Genomic DNA, 13,903 nt, shown 5'->3' on the forward strand with positions numbered 1-13,903 from the left:
GTATGTGGGCAAAGGCTCTTAGCTCAGCCTGGAGCTGACCTCTCTCTTCCTTGTGCCCCTGGGAAGCTGGGCCTCTTGGAGCTCTCTTGGGCTAGGGTGGAACAGACCTGCTCTGGCATCAGCACCCAGGGTGAGCAAAAATCAGCTCGGCCCTGGTCACTTCTCAAAATTGAACTCTAGAGGACAATGGCACAGGACCTCATATCCTGCATCTGGCCACCAGGGTGCAGGAGTCGCCCACCATAGGGGTTGTACCTGTGAGTTGTGTTTACTATTGCTTCCCTGGGGTCTCCATCATGCTTCCAAGTCACCCTGGACAGGAAAATCCTTGAGACACTTACCTACAATTAACAATCGAAAAGCAAGTGGGGCTGTGGCTCAAGTGGCAGAGCAGTAGCCTTGAGCAAGAAAACTCATGAATAGAGCCTAGGCCCTGAGTTCACACACACACACACACACACACACACACACACACACACACACACACCCCACATGCATGCAAATAGAGATTTCTACACTGCAATCTTTGGGTATTCTCTACTTTTTCCCCACTAAGCCTGGTGGCTGCTGGCCTAGGTGTTTGATGCATACACCACTACCTGGCATCTTCAATTTTGGGGAACAGAATGGGGAGAAGGTCATCCTTATCCGATCCCAGCTCCTTGATTTGGTTATGGTCTATCCAGGCCCTTTGGAGCTCCTTTACAAAACAGCCAAGATGCCTTCAAAAGTCATCGCATACTGGGCACTGGTGGCTCATGCCTGGCATCCTAGCTAATCATGAAGCTGAGATTTGGAGGATCATGGTGCCAAGCAAGACTCTTATCCTCGATGAACCGTCAGAAAACAAAACTCGTCCTGTGACTCAAGTGGTAGAGTACCAGCCTTGAGAATAAGAGCTCAGGGAGGGTGTTCATGGCCAACAACAACAAGGAGAAGCTTTGCACGTTGGCTTTGGGATTGGCATTGGCCAAATATATTTGGAATTTTCAAGTGCTCCACAACAAAGCAGTGCCTCCTTTAGTCCCATGCTGGTCCATCTTGTCTCAACCCCTGGCCATGTCCATGCTTTGGGTCAGCATGGCTCTGGATGGAAGGGAGGGCTCCAAGGAGGAAGATCCCAGAGCAATCACCCCACCTCCTTCTGCCATGCTCACCTTGCTGCTTCTGCTCTTTGCCATAGACCTTCTTCCTGCAATCCATCCATGAGGTCATCACCGCCAACATAGTGGTGAGGGGTGGATCTGGCCTAACTCCAGGCAGTAAGCGGTGGAAGTAGGTCTGGGATTAGGAGCTTCCACCCTGGGTGTGGGCTGAGCCCAGGGTTGACTTTTATTTCATCCTGAGCCTTGCAGTGGTGAGAAGACAGTGTAGACTCCACATTGAGTCAGGTAAGATTGGAATCTGGAGGACCCCTTGTGTGTGGGAGGATGTGGGGCTCAGGGAGCCACTGTTGTTGATACTCCTCTCTCGGGACTCCACACTCCCGCCCTCGTTCCTCAATGGTAGAAGAGAAACTTCAACTAAGGATGTGGGAATAGGGGGCGGGGAAGTATTTTGGTGTGAAGCAGAGGTGCTTCATATTCATCCTAGCCTCTACTTCCCATTTATCTGAGGAATGGCCATATGGGTTTGGGAGTGGTGAATCATCCTAGCTGCGAATGTGACTCAGTGTTAGAATGGTTGCCTAGCATGACTGAAGCCCTGTGCTTGATTCCCCGCAGAAAAAGCTGGAAGGGGAAGTGGGGACCAACTGGTCGAGCACCAACCTTGATCTAAAAGAGCTCAGGGACAGTGGTCAGGCCCTTAGTTCAAGCCCCAGGACTGGAAGAATAAATCCTTGTTGGAGGCTTTTTCCCCTTTGAAAACAATGTATTCTTTGTGATAAGCATAACATGGGCCTCTTCCCTGGCCAACAATGAGCCATTAGATGTCCCTTGAGCTTGGGCCACCTCCTGGCAGCCTCTGCCTTACCCAACCCCCAGTTTAACTTTCCCATCACCCAGCAGATGGAGGCCTGAGAGAAGGCCACCTGACCACCTACTTCTGGTCGCTGCCAAGGCTTTTGAGAGTCAGTATGTCACATGGAGAGTCATTATCTGCATCAGTCTACAGAAGAAAGGGAGGGAGCACTCCTCACCTGAGCTGTGGGCAGATCTGTTCCTGGGGCATCTTCAGCAGGACATGCTCCTTGGGGGAGGCCTCTATGTGACGAGAACCCTGACCTATCCTCTGGCAGTTTCCACACTGTCTTCAAGTTGCAATTCTTCAAAACCTTTCTGCTCCTCCCTCATTTCATCCACCACAGGCCCTGATGCATCTGAAGCAGCATTGGTGGGGGGGGGGGCTCAGCTTGTGCTGGCATCTGGAGCCTGCTGTCCATGCCTTCCCCTGTGAGGATTGACAGCAGCTCCTGCAGCACTCTCCTCTTCTCCATCTTCTTCTGGGACAACCAGCACACAAACTCGTCTTTCTCCCAAAACAGCTCATTCAGGACTAACATCTGCTCTTTACACGCCACTAGGGACTCCTCAATAGTTTGGATGTGTGCTGACAGCTGGCTGCATCGATGGTGGAGCTCACCTGGTGGATTCTGGAAGTCCACCTCATCAGGCAGGTTGTGGACGAAGCAGATTTTCTTCTTGGACGCCCACGTGTCCCACTTCCCATCATCATGAATGCTGTGGTGGCAGCTCATGGGGCTGGGTGCTGTAGCTCCAGCTCAGTCTGGCACTGAGCTGCCAGGTGGGCCAGGTGCCTGAAGCTCCTGTGGTATGATTTCCCCCATGTAGATATCAACCTCAGTGTATCCATCTACCAGGCAACATGGAATGTGGGCGTGGCCACAATTCTTGTATTCCATTGGTCAGAAAGAATCATGAAATAATGAGGGGTGTGGCCAGCATCCTGTGATGCAGGCAGAATGGGCAGAGTTAAGATGACAGTGGTTCCCCCAGCCCCTTTCCCAGGGAACTCTGTCCAATTCAGTTGGAGACAAGCAGGTGACCTGCTTGAGCCCCATGGCTGCACAAATTGTTGTGTATGTCTGTTTGTTGCCAGTCTCGGAACTTGAACTCAGCATCTGGCACAGTCCCTGAGCTTCTTTGCTCAAGGCTAGCTCTCTACCACTGGAGCCACATGGCTCTACTTCTGGCTTTGTTGGCATTGAAGTTGGACAGGGTCTCAAGGATTTTCTGGCTTAGAGTGACTTTGACCATGATCCTCCTATCACAGCCTTGTAAGTATCAAGGAGGAGCCACTGGTGCCTGCCTCATCATTGGTTTTGCTGATGTTCTTGGACACACCCGTGAGTTCCCTATCCTCAGGTTTAAGTGGTGGGAGTTGGAGCCCACAGTTGGAATCCTGGTCCTGCCACTTCCAAATGGCAGGAGATCCTAAGAAACTCATTCCTATCCATATGAATACCAATGGAATGTGATGTATGTCATGATTGATTGGGCAGTTCTTGCATGATTCTAGGATAAAATTATACAAAATTGTATTCTAGGACACTGATCGATTTTAATTAATACTTTATAAAGCATTTAAATAATCACATTCATTAAATGGAGGCAGAATGAAATACCGAAGAATTGGGGATCACATAGTATAGAAATGCGATTTTTTCTTCCGGGACTTTAATTGCTATATACCATTTTCTGAATGTACTTTGGTATATGCAAGTAGGATATATTATACTTGATCTGGAAATCAATTATTCAAACTGTTTTTTATCAAAAATGCTTATAGCAAAATAAAGAGGTAAATCCAATTTATGTATATTTGAAGACAATGCTTGGTTAGTCCTCTTTTCACATTACCCATTCATTTCTTGAGAATAATACACATTGTAAGGAAATGCTTAGAATGTTTTGGACAAATAGATTGACTTTACACCAGAGTTACTCTGTGCTGCATTTTGTTTACTTTATATTTAGAAAAGTTAAATTCTTACCGTATCATTTTCCTTAGGCTTTATATTCAGGTTTTATCTCTGATGGGTGACAAAAAAAGATATAAACATTTTTTAACAGTTGTTAAATTTAGGCTAAGTAATCTAGGTACAATTATGCTCATGCAGATAGGCCTCATCAGTCATGAGACCATGACACCAAATGTTAACCAATGCTTACTGGTGTCATGCTTATGAGATTTTGTGTATTATAGACAGTGGTTATTACCATTTGTTTTGTAATCAACAAATCATTTCATGGGTTAGGAATTGATGTGAGACATTATACTCAGAATTATATTGAAGGAGGAATCCAAAATTAGTTACCAAGATATACACTTAAAACAATGTTTTAAAAATGCAAGCTAAAGGAAATAATTTATGAAAAAGTCAACATTTACAATAAATACAGAATCAGTATGACTGATTTTTCTTTTATCCCAGTTGCAATATGGCTTGCATGATGACTTTTCTGGTTATATGTTTAGTTAGGTCTTGATATTTAGTTGAAGTTCGGTTTTTTCATATATTCATTTGTCAGATCAAAGAGGAAATGAATTCCATGCCAGAGTCAACATCCATAATAATGTTACAGTTGTATCCTGCTACTTTGGCAAAGTTTCAAATGAGCTTGAGTATCTTTGGTCTTTTTTAGATCTAACTAAATATGTGTGCAATTTTGTCAGTAGTAGAAAGATTTTTTGACCAACATTTATTAAACTATTATTTTCCAGAAACTACTACTCTCTTTTCATTCGATTTTTGTTTAGGGTCCGGTCATGGGGCCTGAACTCTGGGCCTGGGCCCTGTCTCTCAGCTCTTCAGCTCAAGGCTAGTGCTCTACCACTTGGGCCACAGCGCCACTTCCGCCTTCTTTATTTTTGCTTTTGTGGTGCTGAGGAATCGAAACCAGGGCCTCATGCATGCAAGACAAGTGTTCTACCACTGAGCCACCTTCCCAGCCCTTTTCATGAGATTTTTAATGTCATTTATATCATGGGTTGATATTTTCTTTTAGATAAACCACATTCTATCTTCTACAAAGTGTAATTTGGAGTAGTTTAAAATTATGTACACTCGGGTACACTGCTTAGATTCTACTATTTGCATATTTTGTTCTTGTTAAATCAGTAGGATTTATGTCTCAATATGGATACTATTAGACATTCATTGCATTTCTGAATTTTTTAAAATGTCATGATTTTTTGTTATTTTATTCTCTTAAATATGTGCAGATCTCACTCCACTTACAGTCACATTTCTTTTAAACAATTTGATCCATTCAAGGGATTTGCTATATTAGGTTCATCTAGATGAATTGAATTACAAATGAACACAACCGTATTTCTGAGACACAGTTATCTTTATGGTTCTAGTCAAGGGTAACATGTATTTTAGGTTTTTGTGCTTAAAAATAACTGAGCACATGTTTTTGTTCCTGAGGGAGTTCTACTTTTTTGGTTGTTTTTCCAGCTGTGGTGACTTCAACATATCTGTGCATTTTATTTCAATTGTTTTGTGTCTATATTTTTTTTCATATAACAGAAAGTACCAAAAGAATCAGTGATTTAGAACTTTTCGAAATAGATTTCTAAGACAGATACTTGAAGTTTTGTGACATCTGGGACCAGATAGGTCTTGTTAGTGGAGGGGGTAGTAGAATAACAGAGACATTGTTTGACATGATTTGAATTCTTACTCTTACTGCCTCACTATTTCAAACAGTATTACTTCAAAGTCTTTAGTGGAAATAAAATAATTTTGTCTGTATGAACTCAGAATTTTTGCTTTCATTGGGACACACTACACATTTATAATTGATTTTAACTCTAAAAACTTCTTTCCATCTTTTAAAATCACAGATGTGAATTTATGATGCTAAAATAGCATCTACTAATTTATGTGAAATGGTCCAAACTATTTTCGCTTCACACTATATGTAATATTGACTGTAATAATAGTGAGCAATATAGTATGTAATAATTAACTTTGGGGAAAGTCAATTACAGTGGATTTTGTGAGATACTGAGCAATATTAAAAATTATATTTGATTCTATTAAAAAGTTCACAGTTACATCTAAAAATAACTCATAGTTATAAACTAATGCTAGAAAGTAAGTTTGTTTATTGGAAAAAGCCAGAAGTTTCAGTAAGCTTGCTTCGTAAACATTGACTTGGATCTGGGCTTTGGTGGCTCATGTCTATAATCCTAACTACTCAGGAGTCTGAGATCGAGGATAGTGGTTCAAAGCAAGCCTGGGTAGAAAAGTCTGTGAGACTCTTATCTCCAATAACCCACTTGAAAACTAGAAACCACACTGTGGCTCAAGTGGTACAGTGGTATAAATGAGTTAAAGAGCTCATTGAAATCTGCGACCAGGCCCAGAGTTCAAGCTCCACGACCACCAAAAAAAATTGACATGGATTTTTACTTTATTATTTCATGATTTTTCATTGTGAAAATACATACAGAAGGGTTACAATTACATGAGCAAGGTAATGATTACATTTCTTATCAAACATTGTTTCCCCCGCCTTTGTTTCCCCTTACCATTCCTGCCCATCTTCCCCCCAAAGCAACCCAGGCGCCAAAGTTGTAAAATTCATTTTCTGACATAGGTTGTTGTATATCTGATTGTTGCATGGGACCACATGTATACCTAATTAAAAAACTTGTTTTTCCCTTCTCCTCCACAAATTATACCAACATCAAATACAGTGAAAACAAGGGTTATGTCACAGGGGAGGGACAGACAAAGCAACAAAGAAATCATCTTATAAATATGCTAAAAACAATAGCAAGAGAAAAAAGAAATTTGAGTCCTTATCTTTGGGTTCATTTCACCTAACATCAACTTATCTGATCATTTCTGCTTGTCCAAGACATATACTAGTAATTGCGAATAAGGGAAAACATGAGACTTATATTTCTTTGGGTCTGGCTTACTTCAATTAATATAATTTTTCCCAAGTCTTTCAATTTCCTAATAAAATGAGGCAATTGCTTTCTTTCTGATCGAGGTATAGAATTCCATTGTGTATATATACCACATTTTCTTTATCCATTCATTTACTGAGGGGTATCTGGGTTGGTACCATATTTTAGCTATGGTATATAATGCTGCAATAAACATACTTGTGCTGGTAGCTTTAGTATGGTCATGTTTGTGATCATTTGGGTAAGTGCCCAAAAGTGAAATTGAGTCTTTTGAAGAACCTCCATACTACTTTCCACAGTGGTTGAACAAGTTTACATGCCCACCACCAACACAATAGGGTTCCCTACTCTCCACATCCCCTCCAGGTTCTGGTGTTATTAGAGTTCTTATTTATAGCCATTTTAACTGGGGTGAGGTGGCATCTCAATGTTCTTTTCATTTGCAATTCATTTATGGCTAGGGAGGTTGAGCATTTCTTCATGTGTCTATTGGCTATCTTTCTTTCTTCTTCAGAGAAGTTTGTCTTTAAGTCTTTAGCTCACTTATTTATTGGGCAGATGTGCCTTTGAGAATTTGTTGTTGGGTAATTTAATTTTTTGAGTTCCAGGTATATTTTATTTATGAGACCCTTGTCTGTTGTATGGCTAGTGAAGATCTTCTTCCAATCCGTGGGCTTTCTATTGATCTTGATAGCTTTATCCACTGCCATGCAGAAGCTCTGCAATTTCATGAAATCCCATTTTGTCCAACCTTTCTTTGATGTGTTGTGCTTCTGAGTCTCTATTAAGAAAATTTTGGCCTGTGCCAAGGAGACCAAGTGTGTCTGATATGACTCCAGGACTTTGACCCATTTGGAGTTGATTCTGATGCAGGGTGATATATAAGGTCTAGCCTTAGTTTTCTACAAGTGATTAACCAATTTTAAGATCACCATTTACTGAAGAGGCTGTCTTTCTTCCATTCTGTTTTTTTAGCTCCCTTATTGAAGATTAGATGGTTATAGGTCTGTGGGTTCATTTCTAGGTTTTCAATTCTATTCCCTTGGACCTGAAGACTGTTCTTGTGCCTGTACCAAGCTCTTTTGATTACTATGGCTTTGTAGTAAAGTGTGAAATTTGGTATTGATATTCCTCCAGCACTGTTCTGTCTGATAAGGATCGTTTTTCTATTTGTGGTCTTTGATTGTTCCATATGAAATTTTGGATTGCCTCTTCTATTTGCTTGGAGAACAAGGATGGAATATTGATAGGTATTGCATTGAATTTTAGATAGCTTTGGGAAGTATTGGCATTTTCATGATGTTGATCCTCCCAATCCAGGAGCATGGGAGATTTTGCCACTTTCTTTTTTTATGGGACTTTTTATTTTTAAGATTTTTATGTTATTGTGAAAATACTGTACAGAGGAGTTAAAATTACATGGGCATGATAAAGAGTACATTTCTTATCAAGAATTTTAGCCTCCTCCTTTGTTTCCCCTTCCCATCCCAACTTCCCCCCGCCACTCCACCCAGCCCTCCCCTCCCCGCAACCAAAGTTGTAAAGTTCTGTTTGTTAAGGATCGTTTTTCTATTTGTGGTCTTTTATGTTTCCATATGAATTTTTGGATTGCCTCTTCTATTTCCTTGAAGAAGGAGGTTGGAATTTTGATAGGTATTGTATTGAATTTGTAGATAGCTTGAGAAGTATTGCCATTTTCACGATGTTGATCTTTTCAATACAGGAGCATTTTTTTTGTTTTTTTATTTTTTGCCAGTTTCTAAGTTCTGTTTTGATTTCCTTTTTCATGTTTTTCATCATAGAGGGCCTTCACTTCTTTGGTTAAGTTGATTCCTAGGTATTACATTTTTTTGTGGCGCTATTACAAATGGAGTTGCTTTCCTGATTTCAGCCACACTTTTCTCATTGTTGACATAAAGAAAAGCCATTGATTTATGAGGGTAATTTTATACCCTGCTACTTTGCTAAAGTTTTCAATGACCATGAGTTATTTGTGAGTGGAGGCTTTGGGATTCTTTAAATATAAGATCATGTCATCTGGAGAGTTTTACTTCATCTTTCCCTATTTGGATCTCTTTAATGTTTTCATCTTGTTTTATTGCTAGAGCTAGGCATTCTAATACTAAATTGAAGAGGAGTGGAGAAAGTGGACATCCTTGTGTCGTTCCTAAGAGGACATGGCTTGAGTTTTTCACCATTAAGCGTAATGCTGTTTGTAGGTTTGTCATATACAGCCTTTATTGTATTGAGGAATGTTCCCTGGATTCCTAATTTTTGAAGAGCCTTGATCATAAATGGGTTTTATATCTTGTCAAATGCTTTTTCTGTATCTATTGAGATAATCATGTGGTTCTTATGTTTGCTCTTATTGATGTGATGAATTATATTAATTGATTTGGGTATATTGTACCAGCTTTGCATCCCTGAAATGAATGCTGTATGATCGTGGTGTATGAATTTTTTGGATGAATTGTTGAAGTCTATAGGCCAAAATTTTTTGAGAAGTTTTGCATCGGTGTTCAAAGAAATGGGTCTATAGATCTCGAATGAGGGGTATGATGGCTTCCTAGAATGAGTTTGATAGTGAATTTTCTCTTTCAATTTCATTGAAGAGTTGGAGGAATATTGGTGTGAGCTCTGTTTTGAAGGCCTTGTAGAATTGCATTAACTGCTCTGTCACTTCCATGCTTTATAACAACAGCATTTGACAAAGGCGTACATTTTAACTGGTTTACCATATTTGGATTGTTTTCAGCAAGGACTGTCTTCATGGAAGATGGTAATAGATGAGGTTTGTAATTATATAGTTTAAAAGTGCTCTAAGTTGTGACTATAGAATATCCATTTCAGTGAATAAATATTTAAATTAAATCCTATAATGTATACTCCTTCAATTTTCTGGCTAAAGTGTTCTACAATCTATCTATCTATCTATCTATCTATCTATCTATCTATCTATCTATCTATCTATCTATCTATCTATCTATCATCTATCTATCTATCTATCTATCTATCTATCTATCTATCTATCTATCTATCTATCTATCTATCTATCTATCTATCTATTGGGTATGGTCATGGGGCCTGAACTCTGGGCCTGGGCACAGTCCCTCAGCTCTTCAGCTCCAGGCTAGTGTTCTACCACTTGAGCCACAGCACCACTTATGGCTTTTTTCTTTTTGCTTATGTGGTGCTGAGGAATTGAACCCAAGGCCTCATGCGTGCAAGGCAAGTGCTCTACCATTGAGCCACCTTCCCAGCCCTAGCTTAAAAAAAATTTTGGGGTCCGGTTGTGGGGCCTGAATTCTGGGCCTGGGCGCTGTCCCTCAGCTCTTCAACTAAAGGCTAGGGCTCTAACACTTGATCCACAGCACCACTTCCAGCTTTCTTTTTGCTTATGTGGTGCTGAGGAATCGAATCCAGGGCCACATGCATGCAGGCATGCGCTCTACCACTGAGCCACCTTCAGACATACACACGTACACACAGATATACACATGTGAAATATGAAGACCCAGTCTTCAATAAAACATTTCAATAGGAATTCCATAAAATATTTAGTCTGCTGAGATCTGATTCGAATTTATAGCAATATCTATTTGCTTCAACCCCTGGGCAAGTCATTATCATTGGTGAAGATGTTGCCATTTGAAATTAGAATGTCCCAAAAAGACATATGTGTTAATGAAAAATGACTTTCCACTTCCTCCCATGCTGTGGAGAATATCTGAATAATTTTTCTGGAGATTATGTTCTTCAGAGTGAAACCTATGAGAACATGGACTCTCATCTACTTTCTTCTTTTATCTTTTAACCATTCTAGGTCAAAAACTTTTCTCTTTGACATACTACCCACCTTGACATTGTCTTGTCACGGCCCCCCAAAGCAATAAAACCAACTGAACATACACTGAAGCCTTCCAACTTGTAAATCTGAGTAAGCCTTTCTGCTTAATAAATGGACATTATCACTTATTATGGTAGGTTATAAAGCTAACACAGAATTCTAGTCTTTCTAACAATGTGGAGTATATAAAAATGTGCTTCATTATAAAATATCTAACTCCATGTTGTATTTTGTGTTTTTGTTTCTGTAGATCTTATGGCTTAAACTCAGGGCCTGGATGGTGCTTTTGTGTTCAAGGCCAGTGCTCTACATAAAATCTGATCTGGAACTCCATTTCTCCTTGTGGTTAATTGCAAATAAGAATCTAATGAACGTTCTTATTCAGGCTGGCCTAGACATGTTGCATAATTTATATAATTTCAATTCTCAGCATTGTATAGATGCCCCAAATACAATATAAAAAAAAGTTTAAAACATACTAAGGGTATTTGTAAAGTATAAAATGAAGGAAGAATTTTCATCCTTTACAAATCCATGCAAAATCTATGCTAAACTATTGATTTTTTACTGTACCTTTCCTGCAATCAGTTTGATATAGTTTAATACTTGTCACACCAAATTTTTCTATATTCTACTGGAGATTTACTTTTTCACATATGTGTATATGTATAAGTGTATGTATCTATCTATATATGTTTCTATCTGGATTATCTGACTTGAAACTGCTTTGTTTTGCTGTTTAGCAATTGAACCTTGTCAGCTCATTCTGTGACAATATCTGTGCTCATTTTCATCATTCTTTATTTACCAAACCATTTGCCTTCTAAAATCTGCTTCATTTCCTGGGTAAGGTTATGAATCAGTCCAACCAATATCCACCCAGAGGGTTTTATATTATTTTTATTCATTTTATATTATTTTTTGGGTCCAGTCGTGGGGCCTGAACTCTGGGCCTCGGTGCTGTCCCTCAACTCTTCAGCTCAATGCTAGTGCTCTACCACTTGAGCCACAACACCACTTCCAGCTTTTTTCTTTTTACTTATGTGGTGCTGAGAATCAAACCCAGGGCCTCAGGTATGCATGGCAAGCACTCTACCATTGAGACACCGTCCCAGTCCCCAGAGGGCTTTAATAAAGCAAGCCTTAAGGAAGAAAGATAACATGAAGTGAAAACTACAGAGATTCTACAGAGACTTGACACCTTTCACATTTCTGCCTTCTTTCTCTTCTCATACTTCAGAACGCATTGACTAACACTATAAATATACTGCAATTATAACTTAAAGATCAGTGTTTTTTTCCAACCTGAAGCCTTCTTTTCCATGATTTTTGACATAAACTTTTGGGAGATTTTTTTGATTGTGAGGGGATTCCATCCAAAACAAAGCCATGCATATCAAGAAAGTCAATGTTTTCAACTCAGAGTACTAAAGAAAAGAGGGAGAAAATAAAGGTTAGCAATATATGTTAAGCACAAATATAGGCAATATCAAGATGTTTTGAAATTGTATATTTTACTGAATAAAGTGGCTCAAACCTGTAATATTATCTGCTTGGAAAACAGAGATTAGAAAATTCCAGTTCCAGGCAAGCCCAGATAAAAAAAGAAGTTCCAGAAACTCTAAGCATTTGCTGGGTGCAAAGTGTTTTGCTTTTGTTAGGAGGACCACAGTCCAAGCAGGCCCAGGAATAGTGATATTACCTCAAAATAAGCAATCCAATTACAATCTGTAGGCATGGCAGTAGCAGACATGCTGTTTCACAAGTATAGGGTTTTGGGTTTAATCCTCCAGTAACAGTAGGCACTTAAGAGTATGACAAGGTAAAAATTAGGCATGTCTAAGGTCAAGACTTCATACTCATTTTACAAGCTCTAATGAAATCTTTACCCCTTTTGCTATTTTTACAAAAATATACCATAACTTTCATGCCCAAATCAAATAATTTCCTATTAGAGATTTTTTCCTATCCATTAAGTAATATGTTATCTGTTGAATACTGTCCCACTGAAATCATGCTAACGATAAAAAACCCAATGCCTTAAAAAGTGACTGCATTTGGAAACAGAATCTCAAAAGTAGCATTTAAGTGGAAGCTCTTCCACGAGAAGTAGAAGGCCTTGAAAATACAAGGAAAGAGGACTCAGAAGAAGAAAACACTGATCTTGGAGTTTTAGTTCCATGACCTCAGAGGAAATGTATTTACAGTATTAATGTTATTCAATCTGTGGTAGTTTATTATTAGCAAACACGTGTAGTCTATAAAACATAAAAAGTCATTGACTCTTGGGTCCCATGACTCATCTATAATGGTAGTGATTAAGAAAGGTGAGACTTGGGGGATAATGGTTTTCAGTTTGGTAGGACAGTTCATGAGGTTGTGCCTCCAATTAACTACAAAAATTTCTGGGCTGGGGCATGGTTCAAATGATAGACTGACTACTGTTAGCAAACTGAGCATGAGTTATGTTCAAGCCCCAAATTGTGAGAGAGAAAAAGTCTTTAGAAAAGTACTATGAGAAATAGAATTATGAATAGGAAAGCAGAAACAAAAGAAATAATCTTATTTATATAGAAAAAGCTTCCCAATGTGAAATATGGCACAAACTGTAATATTTAGGGTTTTACTTCCTATACAGTAGAAATAAAGGGTATTTTGATTTGACAAAACTAAAGTGTAAAACTGCAATAAATAATCACATTTTTATGTTTCCATAATTTAGCTTGTTTTTCTACAAATTTAGAGAATAGTGTTGCTTTGGAAAATCAATAAATGTTGCATTTTCATATAGAATTAAGTATCCTTGCAAGTGTTGCCTAAAACTGACCTACACTGAAATGATTGCCATTGATAGCTTTCTCAAGATTCCAAATGTTTAGACTTTCAGCTGACCTTTCATAAAACTCATATCCCAAACATAACTTTTTAGTTTATTCATGCAATCATAGAAACATAAACATATGACCAAAATATTAATTAATTTTTTTGGAGGGGGGCTCCGGTCGTGGGGCCTGAACTCTGGATCTGGGCGCTGTCTCTCAGGTCTTCAGCTCAAAGCTAGCACTCTACCACTTGAGCCACAGCGCCACCTCTGGCTTTTTCCTTTTTGCTTATGTGGTGCTGAGGAATCAAACCCAGGGCCTCATACATGCAAAGCAAGCGCTC

Source organism: Dipodomys spectabilis, unplaced genomic scaffold, assembly GCF_019054845.1.
Source record: "Dipodomys spectabilis isolate Male_0828 unplaced genomic scaffold, ASM1905484v1 ptg000185l, whole genome shotgun sequence".
NCBI classification, from domain to species: Eukaryota; Metazoa; Chordata; class Mammalia; order Rodentia; family Heteromyidae; genus Dipodomys; species Dipodomys spectabilis.